General features: G+C 39.9%; 1 protein-coding gene across 3 annotated transcripts in view; it reads left to right on the forward strand.

The window, feature by feature from the left end:
- Window positions 1-10,283: 10,283 nt before the first annotated feature.
- The window catches only part of KLHL32 (kelch like family member 32), a 188,993-nt gene continuing 173,790 nt past the window's right edge, over window positions 10,284-25,486 (forward strand). For all 3 annotated transcript variants that reach the window (XR_004902836.1, XM_028509523.2, XM_036024502.1), the window contains exon 1: window positions 10,284-10,680. The gene's annotated coding sequence lies outside the window, so the exon portion shown is untranslated. The remainder of the gene's footprint in view (window positions 10,681-25,486) is intronic.

The raw sequence follows: 25,486 nt of genomic DNA on the forward strand, positions 1-25,486 counted from the left end.
GCTCTCTCCACTCTATGCTCTCTTCCTGGGTAATCTCATCTCTTTGCTCACTTCAGTTTCCATCCTTGTTTTGATGATTCTCAAATCTGTTAACTCCCACCTCCATAGTGCCAAACCTAGAGAGCCACCTGCTTCCTAGGCAGCCCCTCCTAGCTGTCTACAGGCCTTTCAGATGTAACATTCTGAACCTGAACTCATTTTCCCTCACAAACCTGTCCTTTGTCCTGCGCCCTCATCTCAGTGGTGGACACTACCATCTTTCCAGGGGGCCATGGCAGAAACTTGGGCAGCATCTTCAACCCTTACCCCTCCTGCGCCCCCTACATCAGCCATCAGTCCCTCCATTATTCATCCGAGACCACACCCTCCTCACTGGCTCTCCTCCCTCTGCTTCCACACAGATGCTGCAGTAACTCTTTAAAAATAAGCTAACTTGCTCATGACCCTGGTTAACAACAGAACAAATAAACCCCACTTACCAGGTCTCCCACAATCCAGTCTAGGGAATTCTCCATAGCATTCATATTCCATCACCCCCCACTTGAACTTTAGTCAATAGTCTTCCCTTCCTGGAGCCCACTGTGATTTTCATACACTGTTCGCTTTACTGGAGTACTCTTCTCTCTTCTATGCCTTAAGATGGCTCACTCTCCTCCCAGCTCTACCTCTCACGGTGAGACTTGGGCGAAGTTTATTTAACTTAGATGTGCTTCAGTTTCCTCACTTATAAAATGGGGATAATAATTATGCCTACCTCATGGGTGTCAGAAGGACTAAATGAAATAAAATATGTTTAAGTGTTTAGGACATAGACTGAACCATGGAAGGTACTCCATAAACATTAGCTATTAGTAATATTAGTATTATTTAGTACTAATAATTACTACTAATTAATTAGTAATAATTAATATTATTTTTGGACTCAGGTTATATGTCACTTCATCTGGGACTTCTTGCCTGATCCAGGAAATGTCAGCGAGGTGACATCCTAACTCCCTCCGTGAACCACTCACCCTGCATTGCTCACTAAAAATTGCCTGTTCATATGTGTTTTCTTTTTTCTCCACCGCCTACACACACATGCATGCACACACACACACCTCCCACCAAGGTGCCTTGTGAGCTCTGTGGGAACAAAAGCCATACTTTCATTTTTACTGTGGTATTCTGTATTCTTAGCAGAAACTCAAACATTTTTTTCAAAAATTTTTGTTGACTGAAAGAATAAGGATGCAACATGGTTTCAGTGTGCTATTGCTATCTGCCCCTGCTAATTCCTCACTTTCTGGACCAGCTCTGAAGTGCCTGAGCCCTGGTCAAGTATGAATTTGTGGCTATCTATTATCTTGCTAAGATTAGGAAGTATTATCAATGACATGTGGTCTTCCTGACATGCCTGCTCTGTTTAGGTAAATCACAATTCCAATTAGCCTTGGCAATACCCCAGCAACAAACAAACTGAATCCTGCACATCCTACTGGATAGCAGAGGCTAATTAGACAAAATTGTTATCTATTTAGTCTCGGGATTTGTCTGGGAGACTCAGACTAATTGCGGTAGCTAGTCACCGTCTTTGAAATGTAATGTGGGTCCCAGCCTGACTGTTCTAGTGCTCACTTTTAAGTTTATGCATACCCGGTGGTATAGCAAATGTATAATACCTGGATCTCCGGGGTGGTGGGGAAGGGGCTGACTCTAATTTTTAGTGTTCACTCACTCCACGGTGTAAATAGTTCTACCTTGGCTGATGTCAACCTGATGTTGCAAACTTCTTGAAAATGTAACAGTTTTTGCAAGTAGTACAAGCTGGTTCCAGCACAGCACATTCTGAATAGGTGGGTACGGGGACTTAGGTGAGCTTTATTTCGATGAATAATTGTTCACCTCTAGGACGTAAGAATGAACTGTTTGTGACTGGAAAAAAGAATTCTGAGGGAAAGTGGTGATTTTGACAGAGTGTTTGAGCCAGAGAGATGGCAGCATGAAAAGGATTTGGACTGGTATTCCTAGATTTAAAGATAGTGGAAGAGCCCATGAGCAAAGCAATGTGGACTTCATCTAGAAGCTGGAAGAGAGGCAAGGAACAGGCTCCATCCTAGTGCTCCAGAGCTCAGCTCTGCTGACATCTTTAGATTAGACCAGTGAGGCTCCTGTGGGACTTCCAACCTACAGAACTATAATATGAAAACTTTGTTTTGCTTAGGCCTCTCTATTTGTGGCCATTTGTTATGCAGCAATGAGAAACTATTTAATACAAAGGGGTAGCATTATTAAGCATTACCAAGCCCCCCCCGTATTTACTAAGGACTGCCTTACCTTTGGCTCCTTATCATGTGGGCTCCAAATCCTTGGCTCTGAAACTGAAACTGTTGTTCTACCTGTGGCCCTTTGCCTTTACTTGGTTCTGCTGATATCTGAAATGCAGCTTTCCCAAATACACTGATCTGTTTGATTACCTGCACCACTGCTTATTTAGCAGGTACCCAGCCCGGACACCCTGCATCTCACCCCTCACAAGGAAGGGGAGTGAGCTGGTCATGGCCCTAACACTGTCCTCTCCTTTCCATTTCTTCAGCCCCCACTGTGTGCCATGTTCCTAGCACCTAAATCCTAGACAATTACAGTAACCCTTCCTCCAGACCACCAGGAAGGTCAGCCTTCCGAAAGGGAAGGAATGAATGTCACCTGTGCCCTCTAACGAAGTACAAACACCTTGGATTGACAGTCACAATTTTGCCCCACTCCACTTTACTGAAGGTATTTCTCAGTATTCCTCTACTGAAGTGTGTAATTCCATTACAATAGTGCCTAGAGCTGTTTTGCATTTCACTGCTTCTTAACTCATATCAACCCATTCATCTGTCTACTCATCACCCAACAAATTTACTATTTTTCTAATACCTATGCTTGGCCTGGTAAAAGGTACAAAAAAGGAAGACAAAAAAATTGAGTGAAACAATGGCTATACTATTGAAGAACTCACAAACTAGTAGAGGACATTATGCTCAAAAAGTTCAGTAAAATATGACAATGGATGACAGGTATGCATGTCAGGTACCTGAGAGCTCGGTGGAAGGGGTGACCTAGCCCATCTTCTTTGTGATTCTTTCCTCCACTCAGAAGGAAAGGCACTGAGCTTGGGAGCTGGAAACCTGGGTTTCACATCCAAATTCTGCAATTAATTTTTTGCTGAATTAGGTGAATTTCTGAGTATTCATTTGGGAAGAAAAAAATGGGATGGATAATATTGATAGAGCTGTGAGTAGTGAGAGTGAACATTAATAATATTCTGTAATCTTAAAAGCACTACATATATATATATATATATATATATATATATATATATATATATATGATTCCAGGTTTACTTATAAAAGAGATCTAAACACACCACCATAAATATGCCACTTTTGACATTTGGGGCCAAATATTCTTTGTGGTGCAGAGGGTGGTCCTGTGTGTTACAGAATGTTCTGGCCACATCCCTTGACCTACCTTCTAGATGCCAGTAGCATTTTCATCTCCAGTCATGAAAAACAGTATCTCTGGACACTGTATTCCCTGGGAGGCAAGATTGCTTTGTCTTAGAACCATTGGTCTGGGAAAAAGGAGCTATTTTTCTTAAAGGTAAGTGAAGGAAATGAGCTAATGAAAGGTAAGTAAAGGAAATGAGCTAATTCCAAGGCACCAATGGAGGCAGCAATTACTGTGTCTGCAACCAAAGGACCATCTCCTGTGTTACCAAGAGTGCGGTGAGACAACAAAGCTCATTGGTAAAACACCTTTGAGACAACTTGAAGAGAGTGAAGCTGGAGAAATTTTTTTTTGCTTTTGGCAGATATTTATGATCTATTTTACCTTTAGGCTGATGTGACCTGGGAAACTTTAGTTAAGTTTGAATGAAAAAAATGATTTTAATGAATGAAGTTAACATTTTTTTTCTTAATGGCATGGTTAAATTTATACATTACCGCTGTGGAATTAGAATTTTAGAAGCGTCAGGTACATTAATCTGTGTTATACTGTTGTAAAATAGTGATGAACTCTCTGTGAAAATTGATCCCACACAGAGTTCTAAGATTAGAAACTAAGATTTTGATGTATCATCAGGTGCTCAATTTGAATCCTGTGATAGGTGGCCTAAACATAAAAGAGAGCTTTTTTCTAAACAAGACCCCTGAGATATCTTTATATTTAGTGGGTTACTTATCAATTTGAAGATAATTTTTATCATTGAGAAGAACTTTCATTATTTATTATAAAATAATTTTGGTTTCACCTGAAATGTGTTTTGAAGCAGTAATAAAGCAGGAGAGGAGATAATCAAAGGAAATAGTAATAAAATTCTTCAGTTAATTTTCCCTTTAAAGGATGGAAGTGATGACCAGCTATTGTTTTTGCCTGTGCTGCATCCCTCGCCCCGGACTGAGGTAGGAGAGTGTCACTGCTCCTTTTGGGAGATACTCCTTCCTCATTTACTTCCACGTGATCCCTTTGTTTCCCCTCCACCCCCACCTTTCCCCAGCATAGTAATAAGCTCAGAACCTAGACTGGGCCAATTAGACTCTCCAGGGAATTTGAATCTTGGATGAAGTTATTTTATTTGGGCTTCTGGTCCTTCTCAGAGCTTAGCATTTCAGGTTTACCCTCCCCATTTTTTGGTTCTCTGAGCCACCAGTATCCTATCAATAAGCTACATTGTTGCTGAAGTGATCCAGAATCAGCTTTTGCTGCTTAAAACAGCAGCAGCAGAACTGTGACCCGTAAAGGAGACTCTGACCAAAATATTGTAACTAGTTTGTCATTATTTCTAAGGGGACCAGGAAAGAAAATTGGAACGGAGAGGAAGGTAGAAATCTTGGGTCTATGTTGACCAAGTGTTGGAAGCATGGGATCCATTTACCCATGTTTTCATTTGTTTGATTTTTCATCTTCCACCCACACCACACTTAGAAGCAGGTACAGTTATGTAGTTGCCGATGTGGCCTGATTAATTTCAGGACTCCCACAATGTTTAATTTTTTTCTGATGGTGAGGCCTACTACTTTTCAGTAATTCAGTTAAAAGTATTGTAATACTTATTTTATAGGTCCATTCTAAAAGGTAAAACTTTTTATTTATAGTACATTTTAATATTATAAATTACATTCATGTTCCTCATAAAAATTACCAAGAGTAAAGTACAAAATGAAAGATGAAAGGTCCATATCACCACCTTTCCCAAAGAGAATAAACATTTTTTATCCAGGATATTTCTAGAAATAATGCATACACTTTTAGTTTCTGGTATTTTTTAGTACTTGGGCCTATTCACCACCATTCAACCAAGTAGGCATTTTATAAAATTTGCCTCAGAAGAGAGATGACATTAGAGACAACAGCTTGGGAACAAACTGGATTCGCTTCCTAAGTTTAGGTGTTTCAAAAGGCTAGGCTTCAGAGGAAAAGCAGAGTCTTGTGTGCGCAGGAAGTTTAAGGGAAGAACATGATGAGGAGTGAAGCTTCCTAGCTGGAGAGTCCATGTGGGCTTCCCTGAGTTGGGCTGATGGGAACAGGAATGAAGACTTGACAAGGGGACTGGCCAAGAAGAACCCTTGAGCAAGAGCAGAGCTGGCATCCGGAGACACCATCCTTCACCAGTGTGAGTACTGCCTGTCAGCCAGCCTTCATTCAACCGAGCCTAATAAAACTGTCCCTTGTGCTAGAGAGTATGTTAGTTTCCTTTCTATTGGTGTCACATCCAGCAAGAGAAGACCCTGTCTGTGTCCTGAGAGGGACCTATCCTGACCCCGTTGATAGCCTAGGGCATCTGCCAACCCTCTGGCTCTGAGAGTTCTTGGTAGTGGTATGACAGAGAAGGTCCCAGCATCGGTGTGCGTGTGGGACTGAAGGAAGTCATCTTGAGATTCACCCCCTTCTTTCTGAGTCAGGAAAATGGAAAAACACATTATTACACACACAGCTCCCTCTTTCCCTCCCTCTCTTCCTCTGCTTTTACACAAACTGTATTATATTATACATATTGGTCTTCAACTTGCTTATTTTCCACTTAGTGGTATATCTTTGCCATTACTGTGTAAAGATCAACTTTTTAAAAAATGGTCACTTAGTATCCTAATAATTCCATTGGTCTCCAAAGGATGCATCCAGTGTCCTAGTTGTTTCCCCTCCCTACCCTCCTCCCCTTATCCTCTCCCTCTCCTTCTATGTCTTTCAGATATCACTGCTTTGCACTTTTGTTTGAGGTAAACCTAGGATGCATTCCTAAACATAGAATTTCTGTACCAAAAGACACGCACATTTAAACAAAAACAAATGTAAATATTGACAAGCTGTCATCTACAATGTTTGTATCCACTTGAATCTCATAAGTTATTTATCCATATTCTCCCTAACACTAGGTATTATTGTCTTTTTACATCTTTGCTAATTTGATATATGAAAATATATAATTTATTAAAAAATTTGTCTTACCTCATAATCACTAAGGTTTCCTTCTGTGTTTTGTTTGTACCTATCTAGTAGCACAATTAAAATATTCTGTCTTGAGGGTAGGGACTACTTTCTATTCAGTAAATATTTACTAAGCAGCCATTATGTCTAGTTGATTAGACTGAATTAGACTGAAAACAACATGAACAACAACAGCGTTTGGTACCAGAGAATGTGACAGAAAATAGAAAAATCAAAAATGTTAACAGTGAAAGATTTTCCAATGGCATAACTAGTTTTAAGTGGCAGTGGCTCCTGATAAATAGGATGAATTAGCTACAAAATGTACCTTCAAGTACATTTGAATAAATCAAGGTGTTAGCTAGAGTTATTTTGTATTTTGCACTTGAAATTTGGAGATTATCAGCCAAATGTGATTTTGATTTGGGCACAATTAATGATGATCTGTTCTCTTTGGAAGTACAGTAACTAGAAAGCTGCTCAGTGACTCCTTAATGTCACTGCTGGTTTATGACAGAAAGCCATGACACCAGCATTAAGAATGACAACTTCTCAATTGCCATGGGACAAGGCAGCTATGACAGGTGTTTATTCTGAAGTTGAAGAAGAATCTATGATACAGCTCTGTTTTATAATGTAGTTTTAGGTTAAAATCCAATCTATTTTGAGACAACTTCAACTCTGTCACAGAGCTGTTAAAAATGCAAATTTTGTAAAAGCTTTGATAACACTGGATTTATGCTATGCTTTCACATCCTCGTCCATGAACAAGCTGATGACAGATGGGAATAAATGCTACAAATACTAGCATGTTTCAAAATGCTTCTCAAGTTGTTTTACGAGGTAAGCTGAAAAAAAGTGTTCCATGTCCAGCTAAACTCCAGGATAGTTGTTTAAGAAAGCAAAAGCGGTTTCTCTACTGCAAGACCTCAGTGTCTTTAATACAAGGATGCAACTGGGAGCCAGTTCTCAATGTTTCCCCAGTTCCTTTGACCCCAGTAGCTGTTTTCTTACAGTGAAAGTATATTCTTTTCCAGCCATCCAGGATCTACTTTTCTTTCTTAAGTCTGGAGAGGCTCTGATCAGAAGTCCTAACCTACCCTAGTTAAGGGAGTATCAAACAGCAATAGCTTGGGGTCCACACATTCCAGCATGGGAGACATCCAGTCATGGCATTTCTGTCTCTACATCATCCTGCTGTCACTGCTGCTATGCTGTCTGGAGTTGCTCTAACTCCTGCCAGCTTCCTAGCCTGGTTGTCTAGATAGGTTGCCCATCAGTTCTCAGGGTTCCTGTTATTCTTTCATCAGATTTGTGTTTGCTTAAATGGGTGGGGTTTTCTGTTTTTCAGCCAAAGGACCCACACTGTTTCTTCCTTAGCTTATCTGTCAATAACACAATCAAATGTCTATTTGATTTATTGACAATATCTATTTATTGACAACTGAAAGTCCCATACCAATAATACTACCAAACACATTCTAAGGGCTCAGAAAAATTTTTGTTGAATGAATGACTGGTATTCCAAAGTAGAGCTTTCAGGAAGCATTATTTTAAGCTATTTCCTTAATAAGGAAAGACCATATTATAAGGGTACTCAAGAGAGAGTGCCTGTAATCTATTCGCCCCTCTAGTAATGGAGTATACTAGAAATGACACTAGTGTTGAGTTTTGTTGGCTAATTAAGAAACTACGGAGTCACATACTTTAGAGAAGCAAAGTTTTTTTTCAATTAAGAAACCTATAAATCAATCTTATGAAGTCATTTAGGAAAAAAATTGCCCCCTCTGACCTAGACATTTTAGTAGGCATTTACCATATACTTTCTTGTTTAATCCTCAATCTCTGTGTGTCATTCAGCAATATTTCTTGAGTCCCTAATATGTGGCAGATATTGTGCCAACACATAGGAGGAAAACAATAATGAGCGAACAGACTCAGCTTGGGCAGTAAGAGACCATTCTACAGTCACACAGATGGTGAGTTGGTGGGGGTAGGATTATTTGTGTTTGAATACAGTTATATTTTTCCTCTTTCTATTTAATTGTACTCGAATAAGTAGCTTCTATTTATTCTGAACATATAAATAATCCGGTCAATATGGATGGATTTCAAATTTTAAGGACAATCAATTTAGTGAAGAATACTTTATGAATCTTAAAGGAGTGTTTTATTGACACCAGTCATTGTCAGTATTTTGGGTTCAAATATGCTTTAACATTTGGTCTTCTGGTACAATATAACATCCAATGAGAATATCTACTTGCTTAATAAAAATTCTAAAGATGACACCGCACATAATGCTTGTAGTCAGTTGTGTGTCATTGTCCACCTGAACCTGTCTTGGTGATCAGGACTGCCAGAGAAGGTAGGTTCCAAGAATCCTCAAGTCCAAGTATCAAGACCATGTTAATGAAGCCCTAGAAGCCATCCAGACAGGACCCAAGGGGTGAGGATGGGCTGCAAACAGCTTCAGAAAACCTGTAGGTCTGAAAGTGGAAAAATTGTTGAACTATTGATTTGAGACTAATGAGAATGTTAAGGACATCTCAAAATAGATGAGGGTGCTATTTCTAAGCTAAGTGTGGAAGAATCCCAACCTCCAAGACATGGGACTTAACATTCTCAGTGGAATGTTAAGTGGAATATGGTATATTTTCACCAATTAAACCAAGTGGATAAAACAACTATGGGACATTTACACAATGGAACATTAATTAGCTGTAAAAAAGAAGAAAATTTTATCCTTTGTGACAGTGTGGACGGACCTGGAGAACATTATGCTAAGTGAAATAAGTCAGAGGAAGACAAATACCATGATTTCACTCATAAGTGGTATTTCATGAACAAAGTGAACAGAGAAAATGGGGACAGACTCATAGATGGAGAGCAGAATGACAGCTAGTGTGGGGGCAAAGGTTAGGAATGGAGGGATTGCGCTAAAAGGAAAACAGACTCATGGACTTGGACAACTGTGTGGTGATTGCTGGGGGGAGGGGGTATACGGGCACTAAGGGTAATGGGAAAAAATGCAATAAAGATTAAATAAAAATAAAATGATCCACTTTGTTTAAGCATGAGTTTCTGAGCTCATTTTACACAAGAATGATATGAAAGACCCACAAGTGGCCCAGGAGTGACCCATGCCCTGGAAGTTAGTGGTGGTGCTCTAGAGTTGGCGAGTGTTTGCAGTTCTAATGCCGAACTAGCTGTAACCACACATCCTTCCTCATTCCTCAGACTCAGGGTTTCCCCCCATCCCTGTGGATCCCCTGTCATTTCTTAAGGTTGCCTTGATGCCGTTCTCAACAGTTCCATAAAGTTTACTGTTTTAAGGAGTGCCACTATTTAGCTCCTGCAAAACGGCGAATAGGAATAGGAGTATCTAGAACGTTGCAGGTCATTTGTGTCAAGGGAGAAGGAACCATGGCCAGGGCTCCCAGGCACATCCAGTTGGGGCCCCGACGTCTGTTCCCGCAGGCTGGTTGCCTAGCCTGGGAAGGGAGTGTGGGAACAGGAAGGCTGGTTTCCTAGGTCTCGGTCGTCGCCGGAGGGGCCTCAACTGAAGCTGTACCGATGACCACGCGTCCCTTAAGGAGGTGCCAGAGAGCGAGATCCAGAGTGGGCGGAGGAAAGGGACTTCCGGGGAGAGCGGGCACGCGCCCGGGATTGCCACCGGCAGCGGGGGTGGGGGGAGTGATGCTCAGCGTGCGCGCTACCCTGGAGGCGGGGTTGGGGAGGGGAGCTTGCGCGAGCAAGGGGGCCGAGGGCACGGGGGCGTGCGTGCTTGCTCGTGCTCGCAAGCCTGAGGCGGGAGGGGGCGGAGCCTCCTGGAGGTCTGAGCCCGCCCCCAGGGTCTGCCGAGGTGCGTCTCTAAACTGACGCGGCTGCGCGGGGTGGGGGGGTGGGGGCAGAGAGAGCAGGACGCGCCACCTGCAGAGCTGGCTGCTGCAGTTTCTTTACTAGGAAACACCATTTCCCCGCGGGAGCATCCGGGAGCGCGCAAGTACACACACACACACACACACACACACACACACACACACGCCCGCGCTGGCCCGCTTCTTCTTCACAACTGCATCCCCAAACAGGCAGAGCAAAGCTACTGCGGTTTCTCGTAACCTCCTCATCGTGAGGCGAAGCAGAGCCATTGTGTGTATCTGGGAAAGCCCGGTGCCTGCGTTGCCGCCTCGGGTACATAACCCAGCAGAACGCTCACCCCATCGGGTAAGTCAGTTTTTCTCCTTGTAACCTGTTCGGGGTCGGTGCCTGCAAACCAGAGGAAGACGGTGAGAAGATGCAGGTGCGCCAGTGGGGTGAGACCAAGTTGATTGAAATTTCAGGGGCATGCTGTGTCTTCTAGCTTCGCCTAGCTGGAGCAAGTACTACCCCTATTACTTATTCTACCTAACCCTGAAGTTGCTACCCCCCTTCTCCCCTTCCCTCAGCCCAAGATATACTGTGCTTCTTGGTTGCCAAGGAGACTTGCTTAAACATCAGCCTTGGGACATCTATTGAAAGAACTGGTTTCTTCAGTGGTGCTGTTATTTATTTTGAGTTTTTTTTTTAATGAAAAAAATATACACGGAGGACCATGTGGTAATTGGGCATTCGTTAATCTGTATTCAGGTGACGATTTCATTCAACTTCAAGAAAAGCGGTAACTGCACAATATGGTATGCTTTAAAAAAGATTGGTTAGATGAATTTTTCAACCGATGTGTCTTGAATCATAAATTATTCCCATTTAAATGACCTTATAAAGAAAAAATGATTCCAATTAAAATCCTTCCTTTCTATTTCCACATTATATTTTGCAGTTCATTCAAGTGTGATTATCTTAACATTGAAAACAGAAGATGAATCAATCGTGGTTCCCCACACAAGGATGATCCTCTGTTGTAAACTGACCGGAATAGGAATACATATGTGACATTTCTAATGTAAGGAGGTAGCAGTCATAACATACATCTTTGCCAACATTTCTATATCCACTGCATTATTATTTTAGTGCAGCTCTCTGCAGCTCTTCCCATTTCTGAGATTGTTTTTCTTTCAAGTCTCTTACTGATTTTTGACACACATCTATATGTAGATAAAGATATAAAATGTGCACCATGGCTTAATACTCCAGATTCTAAGTTTTTGGAGCTCATGTTAAAACATAGAGAGGAAAGACACACAGAGAAAGCTCTATAGATCCTGTTGGTTATTTTCTGATGGATTGGGTTCTTTTCTGGAGCACTGAGTGAGGCCTAAGAAGGAGGCCAGTGCTCTAATCTCACAGGATCCCCTAATCACTGGGCTCAGTTTTACCTTGAAGCCTCAGGTGCCTACTGGGTGAACTCTTAACACAGCATTTGAAAGGTTCAGCAATCTGGTAATTACACTTTGCACTAATTTTATACCTTTATCACAAACAGAAATGACCTAGTAAAGATCCAGTGGCATTCAACAATTCATTTTCTTTTCCTTTGATATTTGTTCATCTTTCCTACCTTTTACTAAATAACATTAGGAAATATATGGAATTCTTTTTATTGAGACTTTAAACTGTCATATAGAGTGTAATAATATGAGTATCAAGGAAGCCAATTACAACTGCGGTAGGTACCAGAGATTTATGCAACTGAAAGGGGGCTGGGAAGTGAATAATGGCAAACATTTTACGTTACAGTTGACAAAGTACTTTTTGTGTATTCCCTTTTTAATCCTATAACAACCTTGTGAGGTCAAGGAATTATGTTTATTTAAAAGCTGAGGGACCTGAAACTCATAGTTTGCTGAAGGCCACAGAGCTAGTGAAGGGGAAGCCCTTTTTAGATCTAGCTCTTTGCCTTTAAAAATATCTGTATGTGCATTTCCAGTGTGTGCACAGGTCTGACTGGTGAGAGGATGGAGTGGAGCACCCTGGTGGGACACCTGTGGGAGAGAGGGGCATGTGGATTGCAGCTTCTAGAAAGCGAAAACCACTGTAAAGGGGGCAGCTGCTACTATAACTGATTGTTGCCACAGTTCTAAAAATTCCTGTTCAGGAAAAACCCCCAAATTTCCAGATTTTTTAGTGTGACATGTCCTTAATTTTAAAAACTGTAAGGACCCCATTATAAGTGTATCTGGGCCACATGTGGCCTGCCAGTTTGCAGTCCATACCTATTGAGGTTTCATTCATTTCTAAGCTATTTTCTCTATCTAATGAAATATTGATGTTAACAAATGCATCCATCATTTTAAGAGTGATTAAGGGTTTTCAGATTTTGATATTAAAATCTGTAACAAAAGATTCACCTCTTTTTTTCACTAAACAGGTCCAAGTTTGTTCTTTGAGGGTTTCTAGGTCCTCCAGCTTACACCTCAGAGAAAGTAAAAGAGCATGAAGTGCTCCAAAACAGGCAGTTTTGAATGTGAGGAAACAGAAGCATTTATAGTTTAAAACCTCTTATGTTTCTGGCATAATTTTTGTTCCGAGCATAGGACTAAAAAGTATAGAAAGATTTAGTTGAAGAAGAGATGGAATAAAAAGTTGATCAGAAAAAAGGAGCATCCTGAACCTCTCAGTGAAAAATTCTTGTTAAGGGTTTAGGTAGTTAAAAGCCACCACAGAATGCTGCAACACTTCAAAAGAACAAAAACATAAATGGGAACTCAAAGGGACATTCATTCCAGGACCCTGGCAGAGAAAATTCTGTTTACTCCTTATAATCTTTAATGAAACAAATACCTGTTAAGTAGCTGCCATTTCCTCATATTTCTACTAAAGCTGTAGAGATGTCAGTAGATTTCTCTGAAGCATACCTAGTAGTCAGAAAGGAGTATTTTTTTACATTGTTTCCTTTGTGGATCCAAAGAGGTATCATTAAGAAAAAAAAAGAGCCAAGGTTTGGACAGTGACTTCTAAGAGTTCTCTTATTCTAAAAGCATCCTGTAAAAGATGATTTAGTAGTAAATACATGCTTTTCAGTTTTTAAGTCATGCAACTGTTGTACCCCTAGAAAAGAGCTGTAGAGATGTTAGTCAATAATGATAATATGCAGAAGTCCAGCCTGAGTGCTCTGGAGGTAACATCTCTGCCCTGGAGGATTCAGACCAAACAAGCATACTGCTCCTGCAGCTTCCACTTTTCCAGCCCCTTCTGTATACTAGCTACTTTCCACATTGTCTTCACAACATCCCTGTAAGTGGGCATCTTATTTCCATTTTACAGATAAAGAGTCCAAGACTATATGAAGTTAAACTGGATCAGTGAAGAAAAACTTTAAACCTAAGCAGCTTCTCTCACTTTACATACATCCTTCTCTACCAATTACCTAATAGAGGTTATAGATATGTATAGAATTGTGATTTCAAGGCAGTTGTATGTTAAATGATATAATACATATGCAATATTCCATAAAACACAATATAGGAAAACATTTTAAAAAATACTCTGTGGAGATCTGCTAAGTCTTGGGTAGGAGGATTAGTGCTGGACTTGGGTGGCTGAGTCTGAATGCTAATAAATGATCCTTTTAGCTGTGAGAAGCACTGCTAGACAATCAGTTGGAAGTGTCAATTGAGAGGATAATTCACAAGGTATCTGCTATTGATGAGCTCATCACTGTAGCTGAAGGGATGACCAGACTGTGTGAAGAACACGGTCTCTAAGACGAAGTGCAGCACAAGATGCAACTGAGGACATGTGTGGGGGGAGGGAGAGAGTACCAGTTGGTGAAGGACACTGGGAGGGGAGCTGCAGACACAGGAAAATCTGGAGAGTATAGTATGGATTCATCTAAAAGACTGAAAATAAATAGAGGATGAACCCATTATTATATTCTTTATACAGAATCTGATATACAGTAAATACTCATGTTGTAAATGTCAAATACTCAAATACTAATAGTTGTAAATAATACAACTATTATTGCGTGCCTGTATTCTTAACATCCAGCATCTGGCATGTAACTTCCTTTTTTTTTATCCTTACCAGAGAATGTGTTTATTGATTTTAGAGAGAGAAGAGGGGGAAGAAAGAGAGAGAGAAACATTAATCAGTTGCCTCCCTTATATGCCCCAACTGGGGATTGAACCCACTACCTAGGTATATGCCCTGACTGGGGATTGAACCCACAACCTTTTGGTGCACTAGATGATTCTCCAGCCAAGTAGGCCACCTGGCCAGGGCTAATGTCCTTTTTTTGATAACAGTTTTCTGTGGAAAGGAAGCCCGCATAGATATTTTACATGGATTCAGTGGAATGGACTAATATCTACATTTTCAACGATGGAGAAAGAGATTCTGTAAATCAGATGAAAAAGGAAGAATGTATCAATATAAATATTTCCTTTGCTGGGGCCATAGACTTTAAGGTTAGGGAGGCTCTTCCACATAGAGATTTTAATGTTAGATGCACTGTTGATGATGTCTCATATCTGTGGAATGAGTGAGGAGAAATGTAAGCTGTGTGATAGCTGTTTGAAAATCAGTACCAAAACCTAGAGAAGCCTTTGGTGACAGATAAATGGACTCTGCTCTTGGTCCTGATTGAATCAACATTCTTGTTACGTGAATGGAAATGTGAAAAAAACGTGACAGGCAAGTGGAATTAGGCTTGTATTCGAGTACTAGAGCGGCAATGACTGGTTTGGGGAGCCACCTGTTAGAATGGTGGGCACAGGTAACAGGGTGAAATAAAGTAGCAAATGTGGCAGAGCTAGCTAGAGTCTAGCACTGAGGGCATTTGGTAGGGCAGGAGTTTGCTATAAAGTTGGAGGGATTTTCATTCCCATTGGGTGCAATACAGTAGTCCCCCACTTCCCATGGTTTCAGTTTCCACAGTTTCAGTTACCTGTGGTCAACCACAGCTCAAAACTATTAAATGGAAAATTCCAGAAATAAACATTTCATAAGTTTTACATTATGTGCCATTCTGAGTAGTGCAATGAAATCTTGCACTTTCCCACTCCATTCCTCCTGGGACGTGAATCATCCCTTTGTTCGGTGAATCCAGACTGTATATGCTACCTGCCTATCAGTCACTTAGTAGCTGTCTCTGCTGTCAGATCAACTGTCAGGGTATCCTAGTGCTTGTGTTCAAGTAACCCTTATTTTACTTAATAATGACCCCAAAACAAAACAGTAGTGATGGTGGCAATTTGGATATGCCAAAGAGGAGCTATAAAATGCTCCCTTTAAGGGAAAAGGTGAGCACAGTACAATAAGATATTTGAGAGATGACATTCACATAATTTTTACTACAGTATATTGTTAAAATTGTTCTATTTTATTCTTAGTTGTTAATCTCTTTCTGTTCCTAAATTAGAAATTAAACTTTATCATAGATATGTATGTATAAGAAAAAAACATAGTCCACATAGGGTTTGGTACTATCTGAGGTTTCAGGTGTCTACGAGGAGTCTTGCAACACATCCTCTGTGGATGAAAGGGTACTATTGCGTAAGCCAATATGATGATTTGCTCTTCACAGACACATTGGGCAAGTGATGGAAAACATTAGGAACAGAGGTATAAGGAGCCCATCTCTCTTCGGTGACAGTGGAGACAGACCCACCTGCTTATGTCTCTGTGTCAGGTGGTGCCTTACTTTCCCCTTTCTTGTCCTTATGTCACTGGTTCATATTATTTCAGAATTTCTTCCAGTTTGGAAAGTAGAACTTGAGAATTTATCCTAGAACATCTTGCTTTTCCTCTTATTGGGAAATAATAGATGGAATTCACTTTGTTCACCTTTTCCCTGGTTTTGTAATTTCTGATCAGGTCCTTCATCCCCATGCCCTTTTGGCCGGGATCTTTACCCTGAAGAGGTAGAGGAAGCACTCAACTTTCTTCCTATTTCTTCTGTTTTGGCATTGTTACATATGCACATGGAAATGTATTACTGCATTTAATTTAACTTGATTTAGACATATGGCAATATGAATTTTGGTTAGATTTTAGAAAGAACTCTGATTTAAAAAATAACAGTTTTGCAAACTTGACTTGGATTCGGATTCATTCCACATATGGCAAAGCACTGAAAGCTGTAAGTTTGTCTAAAATAGTTTTGCAAGATTGAAATTGCCAACCTGATAAGATGATTTTTAAATGAAGAAGGAAAATCTTTGGCAGTTTTCATAGACTCTTGACTTTCTCCTCCATGTTTATTTGAGGCATAATATATGCTGCTTTTCATGCCAGATGAGCCGGTTCCAGCGTGAAGCAGGGCTCCCCCCACCGCCCACAGTGCAGCCAGTTGGCACACAGAGTATCGATCGGATGAGTGGTTTGATCCTGGCTGATGGTTTCAGTGGGAACACAGTCAATGCTAATGGATCAGACACCAATCACAGTGGAGGAGGCATTTTGCAATTTTTTATGACTCAAGTTCCGTTACCTCATTTTAAATTATTACTTAGAAGCCTTGTTATTTGTGAGTCTTAGTTCTTCACTTGTATGTGCAAGGTAGTGTGCCACAGCCAAAAGAACATGAGCCTGGGGCCTGGGTTTGAATACTAAATCTGACACCTTTGCTCTGTTACTCACTGTCTCATCACATATCCTCTCTAGGTCTCCTTTTTCTCACCTGTAAAATGGAATTCTATTACCTAGATTATAGCGCTATTCTGAGATTAAACAAGATACATGTAGAAAACATCTAGCACAGTACCTGATCCATAATAAAATCTCAGTATGTACTAATTCCTTCCCTTTGCCTCTCCCCTCCTACCTTTGCCTCCTCACAATGAGGGTACAATTCACTTACATTTTGTACACCATGTAAAGTGTCTTCATTATTCGGTGTGTCAGCCTTAGAGAGGAGCTAGCCTCTTCCTGTAACACAGAGTTTGAATGAGCAGTGGGCTGCTTGGGTAGGTTCTCCTGGGGAGAGGGGTGCATATATTGGGGTTATTGGTGTCATCTTTTTAGCAAGACACTTCCTTTTTTTGCAGCACCTTGTGCCACAGCCTGTTCACAAGGAAAAAGAGGGAGGGTCAATTTACTCCTGCCTAGGCAGCCCACTGGGGCTCCATTATAGAATCTCTTCAGGGTCATCATCTATATAAAGCACAGAGTGACCCCTTGTGTCCCCTGTGGATTAATAAAGGTAGCACCAAGTACCTGGCAGTTACAAACCTCCTAGCATTTCTGGGAGGTCAAGTTCTAGTTGCCTACATCTTACTAAACAATTAGGGGTTTCCCTTCATGCTGAATTATGTAGATTCCATGAAAAGGTGAAGACCTCACCATGCTCAAAGGAAAAACTCCTCAAATTCACCTTCAAGTCAGATCAGATTAAAGTCTTTCCAAAGGGAACACTTTCTTAGTTAAATCTAGTGTTTTTATTTTTATTTTTTCCTACACCACTATCTGTCCTGTGCTCCACCCCAAAACAACTCTTTGCCCTCACAAGTGACAAAGTGATTTTGATGTTGTTGTTTTTTTTAATATTGTTTGGGTCTCTGATGACCAAGGAGTGCAGATGAGTTAGTGTGTTTTAACTTTTCTGAAGGTCACCCTCCCAGCTCTGGGGCTTGGGTGACCCAGGCAGCAGTGGGAATGCTGGCCATCCACCATACTGGTGACTTTTGTAGTAGTGATGACAGGACATTTGTAGGAAGGTAGCCTGAGCAGGACATTTTAGGAACCCATATACCAAGCTAAGTTCTGTTTTTATATGATTCATCTTGTAAATTATAAAGCACATCCTTACAGAAAATACTACTTTGTGTGTATTTCTACTACTCTGTGCTGTGGCATGTATGTACTTATGTATATGTATGTATGTATGTATTTGCAAATGTGTGTGTTTATTTCAGTGTTTCTTTAAATGTGCTGTGATTTAATAAGTCAGATGTGGTTTCAGTAGTTAGTGAGTAGAATATTTTGATACCTACAATAAGAAAGGCTTAGGGAATTGGTAATGCTAAATTTGTGATCCTCTGTCAAAGTCAGAATGTCCTTTATCTTCTATGAATCCAGAAGAGAATGTAGTAAAAAAGGGGGGGAGGGGTTCAGTACATAGTGTATATGTATTAATTATAGTGAGGTGTGAATACTTCGATGAAAAATCTGGTTACCAAGATGCAGTCAATGGTGTATCTTGTGTTTGCATCCAATTTACAGACCAGCAAAGTTACAAAATCATATTACTGAGGGGGAAAAAAGCCTGCTTTAAATATGAGCATATTTTCAACCACTGTGTTGAGAGCTGTGGTTATTTTTTTACAAATTTATGTTCATAATTGAGGTAGATATCTGAATAGAAGAGATTTATTTTGATAGAGTCTCTCTTTGACATTTCCCGAAAGGAGACATTTTCAAAAATACTGTTTTTGTGATAGGCAGTAGTGTAGATAAATTCCAATGAGCCTTTGGCTGTGAAGATTCACTAGTCTTGCCCACACTGATGTCCTTGAGCTGATATGGCTGATTGCTTTTTTGAGAATTCAAAGCCTAAAGAAATATGAAATGAAAGTTTTGGTTTTCCTCTTCTGTGAAAACATTAATTACCTACAATATGATTCAATTTGGGCACAACTTATCTTCTTTGGCTTTGGGTCATAAGGCTATAATTTCTTAAAGGTCTTTAGTAATCACCTATAGATGGGGCTTCCTAATTGATAAAATGTCATTTGAGAAACTCATACACAGCCTTCAGGCCTTGCTACACACATTTAACTTGCTTTTTACTCAAATCCTAATTTGTGAATCTTAGTGTCATCTGTAGGGTTTTATGATAAATTTCCCTTCTCTGGCCTTGTAATTTCTTACATAGTTATCAATTTTTTATTTCTGTGTTTCATGTTGTTCTATCAATATTTATCACCAGAAGCCTGCAGTTAATTTATTGTCATTACATTAGATTAAAATGGAGTGCTAATATACTTGATGTATGTAATTATTAACAGGTTTGAAGATGTGGCTGTAATTCTTTCCCAGCATATTCTGTCCTGGTGGCCGAATGTTGGGTGAGCATGAACTTGGGACAGGAGGAGTTAGGTACATGGTTTAACTGTGTGGTAGCCTCAGTTCAACCCGCTGAAAATGAGGACATATTTTACCCCCGGACCTAATGGGGCATGAAATTTTAAGACCCTCTAAATATGTGCTTTAATTACTTTATTTTTGTTTTTAGTCACAGTATTCTTGGGATTCTTGTATATGTTCCTCTTTTTGGAAAATTTTATCCTGTGATTGCTTCTGAATTTTGTTGCTATTATTCTTTATGTGCAAACTTGCAATGTTTCGGTGAGCAGCTGTTGGTGAACTGTTGTTTTCTTTGATGAGCAGACAGAGGCAAAGATGTAAGGGGAACCTCTTGCATGTCAATATTAAGTGAGCCTGCTTCAGGGGTTGGACCTACTGCTGATCAAGATATTTAGGAAACCTGGATCTCACCGATTCAAGAACTTTTAAAGTATCAGGCGCCTCTCTTCTTCTTAGCTACAGTCTCCTGGTTGACCTCAGGGGTGGGAATGTACCGAGAGTTGCGGGACAGGCTCTTCCTGTGTGGTAGCACAGCACCCCACAGCATCTCAGCCAGGGAAGAGGATCCTCTCTCAGGAGCCAGCCACTTTTCCTCCCTGGCTGACTTCCAGGCTTCCTAAGAGCAGTGCCAGAGTTGATAAGACCTTTTCTGAAGGCGGCTCCCACTTGTGCTTTCTTGGGTCACAGAGCAGAACTGAAAAAAAAAAAACATCACTTGTTGCATTTCTGAGGGGTAAAGTGAGACTGGGGAAGGGCACAATGAGGTGGATTGGGAGAGCAAGAGCAGTTGGGGTCAGATTTCTTGCGTTTCTGGCTCTGCCAGTGGGCGAGGTGGTGGTGGCTTGCTTTCAGAACTCTGTGCTTAAGTCTTCCTCTCTATAAATTGGGATTACATTAAGATTCATGAGAATAAAATAAGACATATTTTTAAAATGCTCTGTTTGTACTGAAAGTGCTCTGTTACTGCTTTTGATTGGGCATTCAGGAATCTTGCTTTAGAAGATCATATATTTTGGGAACTTGCTTTAAAAGAATCATATATTATCACTCTTCTACAAAGAAGCCCAGTCCAGAGGTTTGCAACCAGGCTGACCCTCTGAATGCCCGTGGAATTGTTTTCAAAATACATATCCCCAAAGCCTCTGTAATTATCGTGTTGGAATCTGCATTGGTGCTGAGCTGCTGTGCACTACAAAACCTTCCCAGAGAGATTCTGATGAGAGGCTTAATTTGGGAGCCATGGGTCTGGGTGTCGGTGACCTGCTCACAATCTGTTCCTTATTGCTACCTCCCAAGGACAAGCTGTGCCACCTGGATCTGGACCTCAACTTTCTTGTCATTTATGCTTAACAAAAAATAGCAAGTCACATCAGTTCTGAGGTCACACAGCTCTCTGGACACTCAGAGGACATTTAAACATTGCAGACAATTCTTTACTAAGAAGGTTCCCTGTCTGGAGAGACATTGTGATGTGTGATTAACATCTTCACTACTGAAACAGAAGTTAGGATTTTCCACTCAAATTTTTTTACAACTCTCAGGTGGATTACTGTAGAGAGCATCTTTGTAAATGTCCTCATTGTGTTGTCTAATATCGAAGTAGGTTGATTAAAAATGTGCATTTCTGTATAAAATAAAATCAGATGCTTTTTATTTTATACCTTGTTTTTAGATTAGAGCATTGATTGTGATTATGTGGTATTATATAAGCCAACTGGAGAATGGTATTTCTATTGTGGATGAAATGTTATGAGTCATCGATTAATAGGTCAGTAGTGAACTGCTACAGCAAACTATAGATCTATGTGGCCTAGTATAGATTCTGGGAGCAGAGAAGATACAGTTTTGAATTGTCGTTTACTCTTTATTTTGGGGAGGGTTCAGAATGTACTTTGCAGGTGTTCAATAGATTTTGACATTTAATATTCTGTCCTGAGAGATTGGCTGAAACAGAATGTGACTCTGTGTATGCATCTTTTATGTCTGAGGGAAATTTGATGACTTTCTAAACTATTATGATCTTAAAGCATCAAAACATTTGAATCTTAGGCATTTGGAGGACATATACAAATGTTAAGCATCAATGTATAGATAAGGAGAAAAAGAAACCTTGTCATTAGACTGCTTCTGAAATTATAAATAAATTTTAGACATGTTTGAAAATAATCAGTTATGCATGGTGAGGATGTTGCCTAGTTATACCTTTAAGAGAAGTCATTTTGAGGTGTGTATGTGAGAGAAGGGCAGATACCGTACTTATGTTTATTTGTCCTTGATAATTTAATCATTACTATGACTATTGTGATGGTTTCTCTGATAATGTGCCAGGTACAACCAGCTTAATTTCTTGCAGGAAAGATTGGCTGCTGGAGAACCTTTTTAAAAAAAATTTTAATGTTTGGGAATATTTTTGAGTTGAAGAAAAAGTCTTTTGACCTAAAGAATGACCGTTTCAGAAATGGAATTGTTTTAATTGAGTTACCTTTTCCTCCCTAGAAAATCAGGTGAAATGCTGTGTTTAGAAGTTTGCTTAATTAAAGTTAGGGTGTACTCTCCTGCCTTTTATGTCAGAGACAGGAAAGAGATAAATGGAGACAGAGATAGAGAAAGAGCTAGAGATAGAGAGGGGAAAGGAGGAGGGTAACGATAACTATAAAACTGGATCAGCTGGTTTTGAGGCTGCAGCTTCAATTAGGTGGTTTGCACTTGGCCAGTCTGCCGAAATCATCCTTTTGTCCATCTGTACCAAATTATAGGAAGTAATGGCCTTGGGCACAGCTGCTGAGTTTAATGTGTATTTCTAATTCATGAATTAATGATAATGATCACATAGAGAAGTCCGGTGACCATATGTACAGAACAAATAGAGAACCAAATACACAGATATAGAAGTATAAGAAAGAGAATCTGTATTTTACATTGTGAAATGAAAGTATGTATTATTTAAATCTCCAGATAGGAATTTAACCTTTCTACCTTCATGTCTTTTTAGTACCTTTTCCTAAGGAGTAATAATTACCAAGGAGGATTGACCTTGACTTTTGGCACTCCTTTGTGATGCTTTATGCTCGGACATTTCACTTTGACATTGGTATTTTTATAGGGGTCAGGTTTCATTAATATGCACCAACATCCATTGATTGGATTGGATCTTTTCCCAAGTCTGCTGGTCCCTTTAAGTAGCATCACTCAGGGATGAGTGACTGCCATTTGGTGTCACTGTACTATTTTTTAGTTAACTTGGACCAGCTGCAGGGCCTTTCCAGGCAGGTGAAATCTAATGTCACAGAAGGATCATTGAGAAGTTATAAGAGTATAAGCTGTTTAGTAGTCTCAAGGATTAAAAAGAAGGTCAAGAATCAAGATTTTAAATAAAATTTTCTACGTTTTGTCCTGGCTGGTATGGCTAAGTGGATTGAGTGCTGGCCTGCAAAGCAAGGGGTCACTGGCTGATTCCCAGTCAGGGCACATGGCTGGGTTCCCAGTAGGGGGTGTGAGAGAAGCAATCACATACTGATGTTTCTCTTCCTCTCTCCCTCCCTTCCCCTCTAAAAATAAATAAATATTTTTTAAAATTTTTCTACATTCTGCATTGTCTATTCATTTCTAATTAATGTATTAGACGGACACCTACCTTATAGTGTAGTTGATCATTAAAGGAAAGTTACCAAAATTTTGTGCAGTGATTTTGGCGTATATAATATAGCTGAGGGGCAAGTCCTCAATACATCCTTTTTAATTTTTCTTTCTCCAAGCCTGCCTCATCCAGAGCTTCCTTATCTTTTGTTGGTCAGGACGCACACCTTGGAGTCATCCTGGTTTCTATTCTCTCACAAGTCACATCCAAGCAGTCAGGAAATTGTGTAGCTTCAAAGTATACTCAGAATCGGATCCTTTCTCACCACTGCCAGCTGCCATCCTTGTCCCAGTCAGCATCACCTCTTGTTTAAATTGATGCAGCAGATCCCCACCTGGTCTCCTTGGCCTCCCATACACTCTTCTCAATACAGCAGCCAGAGGGATCCTTTTAAAACCGGGTTAGGTCATCTTACTCTTTTTCTCAAAACTGCAGTAGTGTCCATCCCAAGCACAACACTCTTGACACGATCTATTAAAAAATGGATAGCAGTTTTATATACTGATAATGAACTATCAGAAAGAGAAATTAAGAAAACAATTCTATTTACTATTGCAACAAAAAATAAGGTACCTAGGAATAAATTTAACCAAGGAAGTGAAAGCCCTGTACTTCAAAAATTTATAAAATATTGAAGAAAAGAAATTGAAGAAGATACAAATAAGTGCAAGCATATACCTGTGTTTATGGATAGGAAGAATTAACATTAAAATGTAAATATTACCTAAAGCAATCTATAGATTCAACACAATTCTTATTAAAATGCCAATGGCATATCTTACAGATCTATCACAAATATTCCAAAAATTTATACAGGACCACAAAAGACCCCTAACAGCCTCAGCAATCTTGAGGCAGAAGAATAAAGTTGGAGGTATCACACTACCTGATATCAAACTATACTACAAGTACAGGGCCATCAAAATCAAAACAGCTTGGAACTCACACAAGAACAGGCATTTAGATCAATAGAACTGAATAGAGAGCCCAGAAATGAATCCAGGCCTTTGTGGTTAGTTAATATTTAGCAAAGGAAGCAAGAACATACAATGGGGTAAAGACAGTCTCTTAAATAAATGGTGTTGAGAAAATTGGTCAGATACATGCAAAAAAAAAAAAAAGAAACTAGATCAACAACTTACATTATACACAAGAATAAACTCAAAGTGGATTAAAAAATTAAATGTAAGTACAAAACCATAACAATCCTAGAAAAAAAACAGGCAGTAAAGTCTCAGACATTTCTCATAGCAATATTTTTTGCAGGTAAATCTCCTTAGGCAAAGGAAAGAAAGGAAAAAAATAAGCAAATGGGACTACATCAAACAAAAAGCTTCTGCACAGCAAAAGAATCCATCAATAAAATGAAAAGGAATCCACTGTATGGGAGGACATTCACCAATGAATATCTGATAAGGGGTTAATTTCCAAAATATATAAAGAACTTCTCCCTGGCTGGCATAGTTCAGTGGATTGAGCGTGGGCTGGGAACCAAAGTGTCCCAGGTTCGAATCCCAGCCTGGGTACATTCCTGGGTTGCAAGCCATGACGCCCAGCAACTGCACATTGATGTTTCTCTCTCTCTCTCTCTCTAAAAATAAATAAATAAATTTAAAAAAAAAGAACTTCTATAACTCAACACCAGGAAGACAGATAACCCAAGTGAAAAATGGGCAAAGGACCTGAATAGACACTTCTCCAAAGAAGACATACAAATGGCCAATGGAATGTGAAAATATGCTCAGCATCACTAATCATCAGAGAGATGCAAATTAAAACCACAATGAGATCTCACCTTACATCTGGCAGAATGGCCATCATCAATAAATCAAGCATCAAGTGTTGGTGAGGATGTGGAGCAAAGAGAACCCTTGTGTACTGGCGGTGGGAATGCAGACTGATGCAGTTAATGTGGAAAACAGTATGGAGTTTCCTAAAAAAATTAAAATGAAACTGCCTTTTGACCAGTGATTCAACTTCCGGGATATCTGAAGAAGTCTGATACACAAATATGAAAGAATATGTGCACCCCTGTGTTCATTGCCATGTTGTTTACAATCACCACTATCTGGAAACAAACCAAGTGTCCATCAGTAGATGAGTGTATAAATCCCTGTGGTACAATTACACAGTCGATACTACTTGGCTGTAAAAAAAAAAGGGAGGAAATCTTATCTTTTTGTGACAGCATAGATAGACCTGGAGATTTATGGTAAGTGAAATAAGCCAGTAGGAAGAAAGACAAATACTATATGATCTCATATATATGGAATCTAATGAACAAAATAAGCTGATGAACAAAGTGGGAACAGAGGCATGGATACATGGAACAGATTGACAGATACGTGTGTGTGTGTGTGTGTCTATCTGTCACAAATAGACATATATATGTGGAGATAGCCAGAGGGAAAGGAGGGTGGGGGTAGGTGG

The sequence above is a fragment of the Phyllostomus discolor genome, chromosome 4, assembly GCF_004126475.2.
Source record: "Phyllostomus discolor isolate MPI-MPIP mPhyDis1 chromosome 4, mPhyDis1.pri.v3, whole genome shotgun sequence".
Lineage (NCBI taxonomy): Eukaryota > Metazoa > Chordata > Mammalia > Chiroptera > Phyllostomidae > Phyllostomus > Phyllostomus discolor.